This window comes from Halyomorpha halys, unplaced genomic scaffold (genome assembly GCF_000696795.3).
Source record: "Halyomorpha halys isolate HHAL.00 unplaced genomic scaffold, Hhal_1.1 Scaffold327.1, whole genome shotgun sequence".
Classification (NCBI taxonomy): Eukaryota; Metazoa; Arthropoda; class Insecta; order Hemiptera; family Pentatomidae; genus Halyomorpha; species Halyomorpha halys.
This window is the reverse complement of record NW_027105022.1, coordinates 815,503-828,730: the sequence shown is the minus strand read 5'-3', so window position 1 is coordinate 828,730 and position 13,228 is coordinate 815,503. Positions and strand designations below refer to the sequence as shown.

General features: G+C 30.4%; 1 protein-coding gene across 2 annotated transcripts in view; it reads right to left on the bottom strand.

Moving 5' to 3' along the window:
- Cad74A (cadherin-74A) overlaps window positions 1-13,228 on the bottom strand; it is a 106,618-nt gene that overhangs the window by 63,940 nt on the left and 29,450 nt on the right. The window contains exon 2 of one of the 2 annotated variants that reach the window (XM_067047641.1): window positions 4,647-4,696. The exons of the other annotated variant lie outside the window; for it this stretch is intronic. The gene's annotated coding sequence lies outside the window, so the exon portion shown is untranslated. The remainder of the gene's footprint in view (window positions 1-4,646; window positions 4,697-13,228) is intronic. 2 annotated transcript variants of the gene reach the window in all.

Here is a 13,228-nt window from a genome sequence, read left to right as displayed (position 1 = left end):
TTATTAAAATAATGTTGATATATAATTAAATTTCTTGTTAGATACTGGTTTGTTTATCAATTATTAAAAAAAAAAAATCCATATAGTCTCACATATTTATTCACTAAGATCTCAAACGCTTCAGCCATTCTGGCCATTCTCGAGGATATCTTTATTATATTATTATATTATATCTAGTTATAATATCAAAGATTTAACAAAGTTATTAAAAGGTTGCAAGTTATTCTGCCTTTATCAAAAATATTCCTTAGTCAATTCAATATATTTTTATCCACTGTTTCACTTATTTCAATTTTATTCAGTTTACACTATCACTCACCTTATCTACAATACGTTAATAAATTAATGAGGAAGGAATCGCTATTGGAACAAACTATTTAAAGTAGGTATCGGTTTTATGTCACTAACTTTACTAAGGTATTGGTTTTAAGTTTTATTTTACCTTTGAGTAAATTATTTTGCGGCAACTCAGTTCGTAGTAGGTTTTTTAATTTTAAATTTCTCAATTTTATGAATATCAATTTAAATACATACTTTCCCCTCTCGCTCCTTGTAGCCGAAGTTCCTAAGGCTCCTACTCATTTTTCGGATTTTTACTGTTAAGTTCATTTTAGCCCCTTTGAAGGAATGATGTAGCTCTGTTTAGAGTGCCATAATCTCAACCGTAAATTCTTTGCTGTGTTAGTTATTATCGATCATTTATGAAAATAGTTGCCTACGGATTTACCCATATCTAATTTTAGCAATAGATATAAACGTGGCGGTAACCCTTCTGATAATGTTGGTACATGTTTGCACCTATAATTCCCATTGTTTAAACGAATGTGGCAAGTACATATATATAAAACTACTCAACTAAAAATATACTTGGTGCTTGGATTCTGTTAAAAAATTGAACAAGGAAATGAACTTTCAGATTACTAACCAGACATTCTAGAAAATATATTTCCGACACTTGATTTTCAAATTATTGTGTCATTCGCACAATTCGATTGTAATCTTAAAAAGGCAGTGATTTCACAATCGAAACTTTCGAAATAACGGTTGTGTCATAATGGTTTTCATCAACTGTTCCTAATTTTTCCGTGATATGTAGTAACATTGTTCGTTGAAAGCCTATTTCACAAATCTTCTACTTTCTACAATGGTAGTATATTATATTTCAGGAAGCTTCAAATTTTTAAATGGTTTTATAAGATAACCACCTATTTCCCCTAATCATCTGAAGTTCTCTTCTTTAATTGAAGATAAATTAAACTCATATCATTATATTCGCAATCTATGAAGAATTTACTATAGATAAAAACCTATATGTAGAAAAATATCGCTTCGTTTTGCGATTGTAGCAATAAACGCAAAATAAATAAGTAAAAATCAATTCGAGTACCTATTGTTTTTGTTCAGGTTTTGCTATCTCACATCACAAGTTTTTTTCCATCAAAAATATTTCTAAAGTGGATTAATGCAGCAAATACCGTATCATTAGTTTGTACAAGAATTTTAATTTTTCACTGAGTAACTATATTAGACTTTTTAATTAATTAAACTTCTCCCACACCCTGAATTTTTGGCATTTCCTTTTGCAATAATATATTTCGAGGATATTAATAATAATTAAAAAATATTGGCTTAATAGAGATTACAATATAATAAATAAAAATGAATATTTGTTTTTTCGTACTCTATGCACTGCCGTACCGTTCATCCGAAAGTGATGAAGCTTTTTGCTAAATATTCAGGATTTTCCCGTGAAGGTTGTAGGTTGTTCAGATTTTTTCGGTAAAAAAATATTATTAACAAAATTATGCATTTTTGGCGCGTGGCTCAGAAGCATTCTTTTCAGGTTATTATATGTCAATTGATTTGTCTCTTTTTGAAGAATAAAACGAAAACATTACTGATTCTATTAAATATTTTTTATTCACTAAAAATTTAAAAAACAAGATTTTAGGCAAAAATAAATCATATTTGTTTTTAGCGTCGTCTAAAATCCTGATATACCATTTTTCAAAGAAATTACAAATTTTTAATATTAAAGCACACAGAGGGTTAATATATAAAAAATATTCATATTTCATGTAGTATATAAATGACAGTATCATATATAATATTCTAACTTAAATCTCCTCTTCCTGCTTTAAAGAAATACTACTCCCTATAAAAGGGCTTTATATTATTTTTCATGTCTTTATTAAAAGAAAAGCTGACCTGATATTAAAAAAATCGGAGGTTTAAAAGTGTGGTGAATTGACAAATGACCCTAGTGTTTTTGTTTTTTTTATTCCTGATCTCATCAACATTATTAAAAATTATTTTATTGATTCTAACATTGTTTTAATGACTTAATTTAATTATGAATTTGGGGGCTTGACGTTATTTTCACTTTATTACAAGATATTTATACCATCGTGCTGTGCATAGAACAGGTTGACATCCTATGGTTTACCTTTCCTTGTTGCCCTACTTGTTTTACTTAAAGACATTATGCTAAACTACTTTTTCTCTTACGAAACCCTTGTGACGAAATTAATAATAATAACTAAAAGTTCATACTGACCCAGTTACCGAAAATTCAATTCCAAACGTTCCTTAGTTTTATTTAACATATCTGTAAAATTTAATTTATATTATAAATATTTTAATTAAAGTAACAGATACTTAATGTAACACTTGTAGTAAGATTATCCTATGGTTACCTGGTAGCTCTAGTCACCGAGGAGCAGGAAGTGGTATCGAGCCGAAGTTATTGCGTAACGGATCTAACGTTATCCAAGGTTCTGGTAATAAACCGCATTGTTATGCCTATATAACCTTCCAGTATATTGCGTACTTAAACAATAATAATTATTGATTATGTTAAAGGCCTAGCGAACCCGAAGGTACCATTCCGATGCCTTCTATCGCAGTCCACATTCATCTGTATAGTGATTCCCGTCCAAAGACGAATCTGCAAGATCGTTTTTAGTGCAATCTTCACCCTTATACTTTAGCGTTGTGTAGTTGATTCGAAATTGTGTAGCCTTCTTAATTTTCCAGTAAACTCATCCTTTTTCGGTTTGAATATTTAACTTAATACATTATTTTTAAAAACCTTAAACCCTCAGGGTAAGAGGCTACGTCGTGTCCTTAAAGAACAGTATGAAAGATAATAGTTTCTTGAACTCCAAATTTTTAGTTTCTAGACAGAAGATGCGTCATTAAATAATTAAATCTATCGACCAACTTAAATGTATTTCCTCTTTTATAGTAAGAACTGCAATTTACAAAGTTAGATTTTGTTATAGGTTTTATGGTAATGGAATTTATTCCTTTTCATTACACTGTTCAATATTAATTATTTGTCATTTCAAAACCAAAGGGCTGGAAAAAAAACTACGTAAAAGAATAAATTTTTAACATTGTCAATCAATTTTGTTTAATTATAATTCAAATTTATTATCACTAAAGTGTCAACGTATTGGAAATATTTAAGAGTTTGAAAAATAATACTAGGCAAAATAAAGAAATATGAACATTCTTAATCTATTTTCTGTCATGACGATTAAAATTGTACTAATCAAACTTGGATAACACTGTAAAGAATTTACGTTCATTGCAATGAAATGCCTATTGAATGAGAACAATGTAAAATGGAACAAAATTAAATGAAAACGTTTAAAAATGATTTAAGAACTGCTCATATTTCACAAATTATAAAACAGGCGTATAAATAAAAAATCCTGTTTCAAATTAATACCGAGGAACCTAAAAAAATATTATAAAATGTATATAATAGTTTCCCTTTTTTTTTTTTTTTTTTTTTCTAAGAAACATTAAAACAAACTTTGGTTTAGTTGTTTAATAAAATACTGTAGAGGTCATCCGAGCCTACTGCTCTAGCTATCAAATATGCCTTTCATCAAAGTTCATATAATATTGTTTTTACATTCTTTTGGAAAATACATCTGTGCGAATTTTTGCTGGTACGTCCCATCCAACTAATTCGTGTAAACACCTAATATATTATCATTAAATGCCTGCAGTACTAATTGTACATTCTAGCTATAAATGGTAATATTAATTGATGTCATTGTTAATAAATATATCGAAAAACGAGACATAATAATTCTTGTTTTGTAATATGGATGATATTGTGCTGTAAAATTTGTTTATTTTATTTTTTTTTTTAAATTGGACTCAATAAAATAAATACCAACAAAAAAATGCTATTGATAAAAAATTAAACTTAATTATATATTGTAGAGTGCTACCAATGGGTAGTTTCTCTACACCCCTGTAACACTCCAATTTAACTTAGATCAGATTTACTAAATGTATTATAATGTACAGTTGTAAATAGCAATAAATAAATATTTAAACGAAAAAAATTATATGATGAAAGATTATATGTTAAATGTGTATATTATATCGTTATTAATAATCTTCTTTCAAATTTCATTTCACACCCAAAAATATTGTAAAATGCCATGCCAGATGTACGACATAATTTAACTGTTTTTTTCTGGAATAATAAAAAGAAAATTATTTTTCTCTTTATGGAAAAATAATTTATACTAAAAGTTATATCTAATAATACGAGTATATAACAATTTTGAGCTTATTTGAACCACTTTAATAAAAAAAAAAAAATAAATAAAACTCATTACCTCTGAACGAAGTTTTAGTCCAGTCCTCCTAAGCAGTGACTCGTTTTTTTCTGCCAAATAAAAAAAAAAAAAAATTAAAATTATTAATAGAAAGATAAATATATTTATTTGTAAATATTAATATCGATAAATTTCATAGGGTACCTGTTTAATTCAGATATTCCGATCCTCAGATATTCAGGAATAATGTTAGGGAATATTATCCGAATTTATTATAATTTGGTGGTAAGCTGGTATGAATGGTGTTGACTATATTTGAAATGGGTAAATAATAAATTAATTATTCGCCTATAAATCCTAAACGGTGGATCATAGTAAAAAGGTTATACGGATAAGGTCATAAAAACCGGTTGTTCCTCCGGCTCCAATAGCTAGTCTATTGATGATCATATACAACCAGAAAGGGTGGTTTACGACCACACCACGACCAAATTATTACATTATGGAGCTCATTCGAGGTATAAAAGACATAAAAAACTGTGAAATCTCAATTTTGATAGTGATGTCACTAATGACTTTCTATCATGAATCAATTCAATTTTATTGAGATAATTTATGCTGTATAAATTATCCTATAAAAGAAATTGGTTAGCGAGAGTTGCAAGACGAAAGGTACATCACGAGAGACAATAAGTTAGGAATGGGTCAGCATACAGTGAAATGCCCTGCCAAACATGATTCTGAAATAGAGAATTTGGTTGATTTGGTACTAACCAATACTCAACTCGCTGGTATTTTGTGGTTTGCCCATCTGGGCCTTGTTCATAATAAAATACAAACTAATACTATTAGTCTTGTAGATTTAATTGAATACAATTAAGCTGATTTATATAATAGTAACTTGTGCTTTTGTACATTTTACTCTTGCAATGTCAATAATAGTCATACCTATTATAAAAAAAATAACTACATTGTAAATACTAAGTAGTTTGTATACTTGTATTTATGAACCAATATAATAGTATTGGTAGCTAATAAGCTTTCATCATGGAACCGGGTCCTGGCGTTACTTTATTTTAAATCATTTTGAATTTTGCGCCCATTGGTAAAATTGTGAGCGCGCTGAGTATATAGGTCCTACATAATACTACCGCGCCACGCCGTACAGTACTATTATTGATTCGGTAATCTGCCGTAATATATGGCATTTATTTTTTAATTTACGTCTCATCAGACGTCTCATTATATCACAGAAACACATCAAAAATACGGTAAATCATGTGTTTGGATTTGCAATGTGTTGTACTGGACTATTTTAGTTCTGTATCGAGGTAGCGAGACCGATTTCCACTATAACTTACGTACCAAGAAAGAATATTTGATAGAAAATTTTAATACGTAAAATTTTAATCATCAATAAACTATAATATTTGAATTTATAGATTTTTAAATCTTTATACCAGGTCAATAAATGCAGTTGATACTAAACCATATCAATAAATAGATCTGATCCAAACGTTTTTCATCACAGTAAATAGTTCATTAATTTTGAATTTGATTTTTTATTAGCACCTAAATAATTTGAATTAAACTGATTAGGGCCACGGACACTACAGCGTGTTTGAAACGAAGGAAATGACAAAAAAAATGTTAAAATATACGCGATGAATCCGTTCATGATTGTTTAATTCAAATTGTAACAATCACGAAAACCTTAGAAATCATTACATAATTTATTTTATTTATTTTTTTGCGGCCCATGAAAGGATGAATAACACGTGTTTGTGGCCCCAATGTAAAAAGGTTGACCACCACTGTTCTAACCCGTGGCCACACTCGATTCACCCACAATCATCTCATAAAAAAAGAAAATGCGCTAATGTGTCGCTACTGCAGAAACGATCTCACAGTTAGGCATATTCTCACTGAATGTATTGCTCTCAAATCGCATCGATTCTGTTCAGATTTATAGGAGAAAAAAAAAACTTTACCACTTTTTAATAGCATATGTAAATGATGAGTTAGCGTCACATTGCTCCCCAGCACACAGCGGATCCCAGAACCTACCTTAGTGCAAAGAAAGGACATTTATGTTTCCTTTGTACTATGAATATATATGATGTTTGAAATAATAAAATTGATAAATGGGTGAGGAAAAAAAAAAGTTATATAATGCAATATATATTTATTATATGATTATAGATATTAATAATTTAAGGAAAGAAAGGACATTTATGTTTCCTTTGTATTATTTATGCATATGATGTTTAAAATAATAAAATTGATAAATGGGTGAGGGATAAAAAAGTCATATAATGCAATATATATTTATTCTATGATTATAGATATTAATAATTTAAGGAAAGAAAGGACATTTATGTTTCCTTTGTATTATGTATACATATGATGTTTGAAATAATAAAATTGATAAATGGGTGAGGAAAAAAAAAGTTATATAAGGCAATATATATTTATTATATGATTGTAGATATTAATAATTTAAAAAAAAAAATCCAAGGCAATATTTAATTTTTGCATGCTGTTTTTCAATTTCAGGAGCTTTTTAAATATTGCTCGATTTAACTATGTTAAAGTTTCCTCTTCCCGTTTTAAGCTAATATTCCAAAAGTGATGTAGGACCGTCGCTCCCCAGGGGTCTTTGCGGGGCGGGTCCAGTGGGGAAGGATTGACTTTCTTTTATGATCTCCTCTTGTAAGATTTTGACATGTCGTACATCGAGCAACCTACTCGCTATAATTTTTTTTTAAAAAGTCAGATAAGTAAGGCTACAATGGAGGGTATGAGTGGAGGGTTTCATGCCGTTTTTCAATTTCAGGGGCTTTTAAAATATTGTAATTTTAACTTTGTAAAATGTAAATTGTAATCGTAACTTTTATAATTGTAACTGTCTCACTTCTTAATTGTAACTTTGTGAATTTGTCAATTGTAATCTACTCACTTTATGAATTTATAAATGACCACAGCGATCAAAACACTTAAAAATGTATAAATTTGTGTAGTTATATTTTAGTATAAAGTTTTATAGTTCTAATTAATCTGTGATTTGACACCGATACTAATAACTATACCGCTTTGTAAGTTATAAAACTATAATTAAATTACTTATATGAGAAAAATCAACTTTAAACCAAACATACACAACTATCATCTTCAGTTACTATAGTTATAGCCGCTAATTAAAATTAGTAGTTACGACCATGTCTAATGGAATATGTTTTTACATTTAGAATCAAGGCTATTACGAGAAGCACTCTGTTCTGGAATGCTCGGCACCCAACAAAGATACGTTTCCCTGATTGAATGGGACAGGAGCGACACGGACGTTACACTTCACAGTTATCCAACCTTTAGAGGCCTGATTGTGTTTTTACAGTGGGTGGCTATTGAGAAGATCAGGAGGAAGTCTGGCGACAATCTGGTCTTGCAAAGAGTTGATTGGACAACCGTAAAGAATCTGTTGTGAGCCGCAGATATAGTATAAGGAAGGAAGGCGACGAGATAGAGAGTAAGGAGCGGAAAAACAGTCGAAGGACGCAGCCAGCCATGAAACAGCAAACAATCTTCACTTTCCTATCTTACTGATATCAGTCGATGTTATAAGTCTGATAAAGACCCAAAGTAGTGATTTATATCTCCCTATTTTCCTGTTTTTATTTCTTTCCTGTGGTAAGTCTGTTGGTAGGTTATAAAATGTGTTACGTTCTAATTGATGGACTATACATGTAGAATCGGTATTATTATTAGTATACATTTACGTACTATTATATTAATACCATTATATATTAAAAGGAGGAAATTTAAAAAGTCAGTGTTGCGGTAGATAAAAACCAAAAGAATTTTAAAAGACATACTGATTTGCAACGTTTCGTCTCATAGTCCAGTTCACCAAGAATAAATAAATAGACACAAAGTAGATATAGCAAATGTAAGAGTATAAAAGTAGCATGTTAATATACACAGATATAAAGATTTGGACTTTTATATTTTTACATCAGTTCTGTCTACTTTATACCTTTTTATTATAGCCCAACTAAAGACCTACATCAAGGGTCGAAACGTTAGCAATCAATAAACACTTGAAAACTATTTTTGTTGTTCTTGATCGCATCAATGATTCATATTCGCTCAATCATATATTAACATTGAAAATTATAAATAAATAGTAACAACGTCCTTTCAACAATAGAAGACTAAAAATTAAGTCGGTTTCGACATAAAAGAAAATGGAAAAAAGGAACATGGCATCTAGGAAGAGCGAGTCTTGAATAGAGAAGAGTGTAAAAACATTTGAAAAGGATTTCGGTCAAGGAAAACCACGAGGAAAATTCATTAAAAATAACTTTATGGAATCCAGACAATCCGTCTTTGAGCTACATCTCTATTAAAATACTGCACTGCTACAACCCATAAAGGATTAGAGGTTCTTTAGAGGTACTTTGTAACGAAGTAATGATTTCATACCAACGGTTATGCAAGGAGGTGATTTGGACAGAATCACGCTTGACAGCCAGTTTTTCCTAATTAAAGATACCTACATTCTGAGGCTGGGTTCGGAGGGCTCGGGACTCTCCGAACCTACATGGTTAACTCACGGCTACAGTAACAAAATAAATAATTATCTGCCGCAGCCGGATTCGAACACGGGTCTTTGTAGTTAATAGTACAGTGCCCTACCACTGAGCCACACCGCTCCCACATCTCCATTAAAAAAATAATTATGATCTTTAATAGTTTATATATTTAATATAATTATGATTTATGTTCTATCAAATCGCAAGGGCAATATTATATGGCCCTTGGTTTATACGAGATGGTCATGCCAATTACATCGTGAACTGTAATTTTTTTTGTTATTATTATTTTAAGGCATCAACGATTTATGGTTCATCATTACCTTAATTGCCGGATTTGCAAAGGAAATTTTTGGCAAGGGCCCGGACTCGTAGCCATTATTAGGGGTATTCATGATGTTGTGTTAAATGTTAAACTTTTGCCATGTTAAATGTTATAACTATAAGATTGTGAGCAGCCTTATTTGAAGTTAAATGCATAAGTAGTTAAGTAATTAAAAGTTAAATGCATAAGAGCCCCTAGCGGATTTTCGCAACTTGTTGTATAAGCCTTTATGTTTATAACCTTCCAGACCCTCATGTTATTGTTTACTTCAGTTTTGATTTAAGTAATTAATTACAACATGCCTAGAGTGAGTGAAAAGTGGAATTTTTGTGAAAGTTTAGCTTATGAAATGAAATGAAAAAATAACTTTATTCTGGGACATATGTCCCCTAAGAATAATTACATGGTTCATATAGTGAGATTTTTATCTGGCGAGCGTTTACAAATTTTCAGATAGTAGAATGAAATTACATTGGTTTTTTTTTCTCAAATGTATCATTAAAATTATCCATTCTGGTTTAATAACAGGCATATGAATACCACAAACACACGAAAGAACTGAGCTGTCAAAACAGCCAACAAAAATGGCGGCGATCTCAACTGGTCTATTGTGTGACGTCATTCTCCATTTAACAGACCAAGTAACAGACTCTCAGCCATGTTAAATGTCATTTCGTTTTACCACGGTAAAAGAAGGCAATTTTTTCGATTTAACATGAGTTTTCCATTTAACACGCTTTAACATGTTAAACCAAAGATCATGAATACCCCTATTATATTGAAATGTATTACTGTTGCAACATGGGAGCTTGTGGTAAAATTTGATTAAATTTTATTGTATAGTTTGGAGTGATTGAGATACTAAAAAGGTTTATTGACAGTCTGATTTTTATCCTGCAAAATGGAATGGAGGTCTGCTGGTAAATCATATAAAGATTTGAGAGATTCGTATGCTCGGCAGTCAGTGAAAATTTGCTTGAGATCCGCAGGCCGCGGATCAGTTGCGTATGACATATTCGATGCAGCTGTAATGTTATTGGCAGTAATGTTATTTTGCTATAAATTTCGTATTTATCTATTTTTATTATTATCATTATCCAAGTTCCGAAGTGCTGGAGAACAAAATACCGCGCCATCCTGAAAATGCCACTTGATCACTTTTACTTGTAAAGAAACGATGTAATAGATATTTTTGCTATTCGTTGTTTGAAACAGGACTCTGACTTATCTGAAATAATCTTTAACTAAAACGAAATATTTTAACCTTCCTTCCGACACATTCCTGAGAGTGTTGCTTTCTTTTAGTCACATTACATTGTCTATTAAACGAGGTTACTCTCATGAGTCCTTGGCCACTGCAAGGGTACGGAACCATTACATGCTGGATGGTTTAGAATAATTTTATCATTTATAAATCTTTTCATATTAACATTTAACTACTTGGACAATTTTATTTTTTATTTTGGACAGTGGGAACGTTTACAAGGGCGTACCCAGGATCAAATCTAGGGGTCTAAGCCATGGTCGTTCAGGTTGTGGCATTTCAGCGTGGAAAAGGCGAATGAAATCAAAATTATAGCAGTGCTTTATTAGTTATTACAATTATTTACTTGAAAAAAAATTAATTTTATTAAATTTAAATTAAATTTAGTTTAAACACGCGAGTGAAATACTTGTTACACCAAATCCTCCAAACACATATGAACAATAAAATACAATTATCTTTCTAAAAAAAAATAATATTGAGACGATCTATTTTCCCATTGGCTTAAAAGTAGTAACACGCAATGGCTACGGCTTTGTGTAAAACCATAATGTACGTGAGGTTATAAACAAAATCATAATAAAAATGTATGTGACAAAATACAGGATGTGATGTAACGGCCACACGATTCATTGCAACCTTAATTTGGGGTAATGTTTGAGGATAAATAAGAAGTGTAACCTGCAAATTATGGTTGCGTAAAAAGTAGAAACACCGAGGGCACGTCTATCCTAAGTAACTCTCTGGTATTTTTGATATTTCACTTTAAGCAATCTCTAAGTCGATATGTCGTAATATGTTTGTGAGTTATTATTGATAATAAAAAAGATGAAATTGGTGAATTTTATTATTTCTTATTTTTTATATTCAAGGATTATTTCACCTGATAATATACAATATATAATATATATTTTTAATTTTCTTTTCCAAAACAATATGACGATTTCGAATGATAGATTAAAACAAGCAAAAAAACGTGTCATATTCATCACCCTTTCATCATCTTTTCCTTTCTTTTTATCATCCTATAGTCTTTTTCGAAAGACTATAATGTTCCTAGAAATTACTATTTTGTACTATACACTAAATTACTATTAAGGTTTTCCACCAATCGGATACTCAAGGTTGTCGTTTGATAATACAATCTAAGGGACGACCCTTTGTTGAAAGATAGGACTACAGAGAACGTTGTACCAAAGAAATTAGAAGAATTGTTATGAGACCATATCTATACTAAGTTTTCTTCACCCTTAGGCCTAATCGCCCGAACCGTTTTCAAAATCCATGTGTATTAAGGAAAATAGGTTTTGTTATACTTGAACAAAAGTAGCTTTTGTAGTAATTTTTTAAAAATTATAATAAACCTATTTTATACCAATATCCAAAGGTCTTCCAAATTCGAGCCAATGGGAGTTAATTTCGAAATATAGCTAGTATAGAGTCAAGGAAAATATATCTACGTATGCTTAAGAGAAAATAGTGCATTCTGATAAAAATGATATGAGAAAATCTAGGTACCAATCCCCAGAATCCTCGAAAATTCCATCACAATCGATGTGACGATTCGATTAAAACCCAAAACGAGTTGACAGACATGGAACCAAATTTCTTCCTTATTTAAAACATAAATTCAATTTATAATTTTCAATTCTGAGGAATTTCGGTCGTATTTTCCATTTTTTGTTGGAACGATCACAAGATTAGTTTAATAGATTGGTGGGGAGAAATGGAGGGGGGGAAGATAGGAGGTAAGACTTTAGAAGGAACCTCTTTGACGCATACTCAATTCACAAACAAATTTTCAACCCTCTAATTCTATTTTAAGAAACTGTGGAGCTGCCCAAACCTATGAAACTTAAAAAAAAATTCAACTCTCCAATTTTTATGGTATTATTCTACCTAGAAAACATCTATACATACTTAATTTCAGTTCATAAGATCCGGAGGGGTTCGCTTGAGGTAGCAGGGAATATTTACATCGAAATCGCCGAAACTATGTTCATTGTAAAATTGATATAAAAACCACCCCCACCCCTCCTAATGACATTCAATATTGTGCAAAAGATAGATTATTTAAGGAAAAATACGTCTAAAAGAATCATAATCATAATATTTCAAATGTTATAATTAATTATTAGTAGTATGTAACTGTTTTTAGTTTTAAAAATGGCCGAAAACAAGTTAGAATTTGAATTATCTACACAATTACAATTTTATTGATTTAGTATAACCTCTTGTTTTTTTTTTGTTTTTTTAATGATTTATTTACTTATTATTTAAGGATTGATATTTACAACTGTATACACATATATACAACAAGTAAATTTGCTGTAGGTGACATAGTGACATGATAAAAACATGAGGAGAATCTACCCACTGATAGAACTCCAATAACATTTCTAGAGGAGAAGATCTCGAGGCCATTTTCTTTTCAGACGTCTAGGAGGATTATTAGGTAATG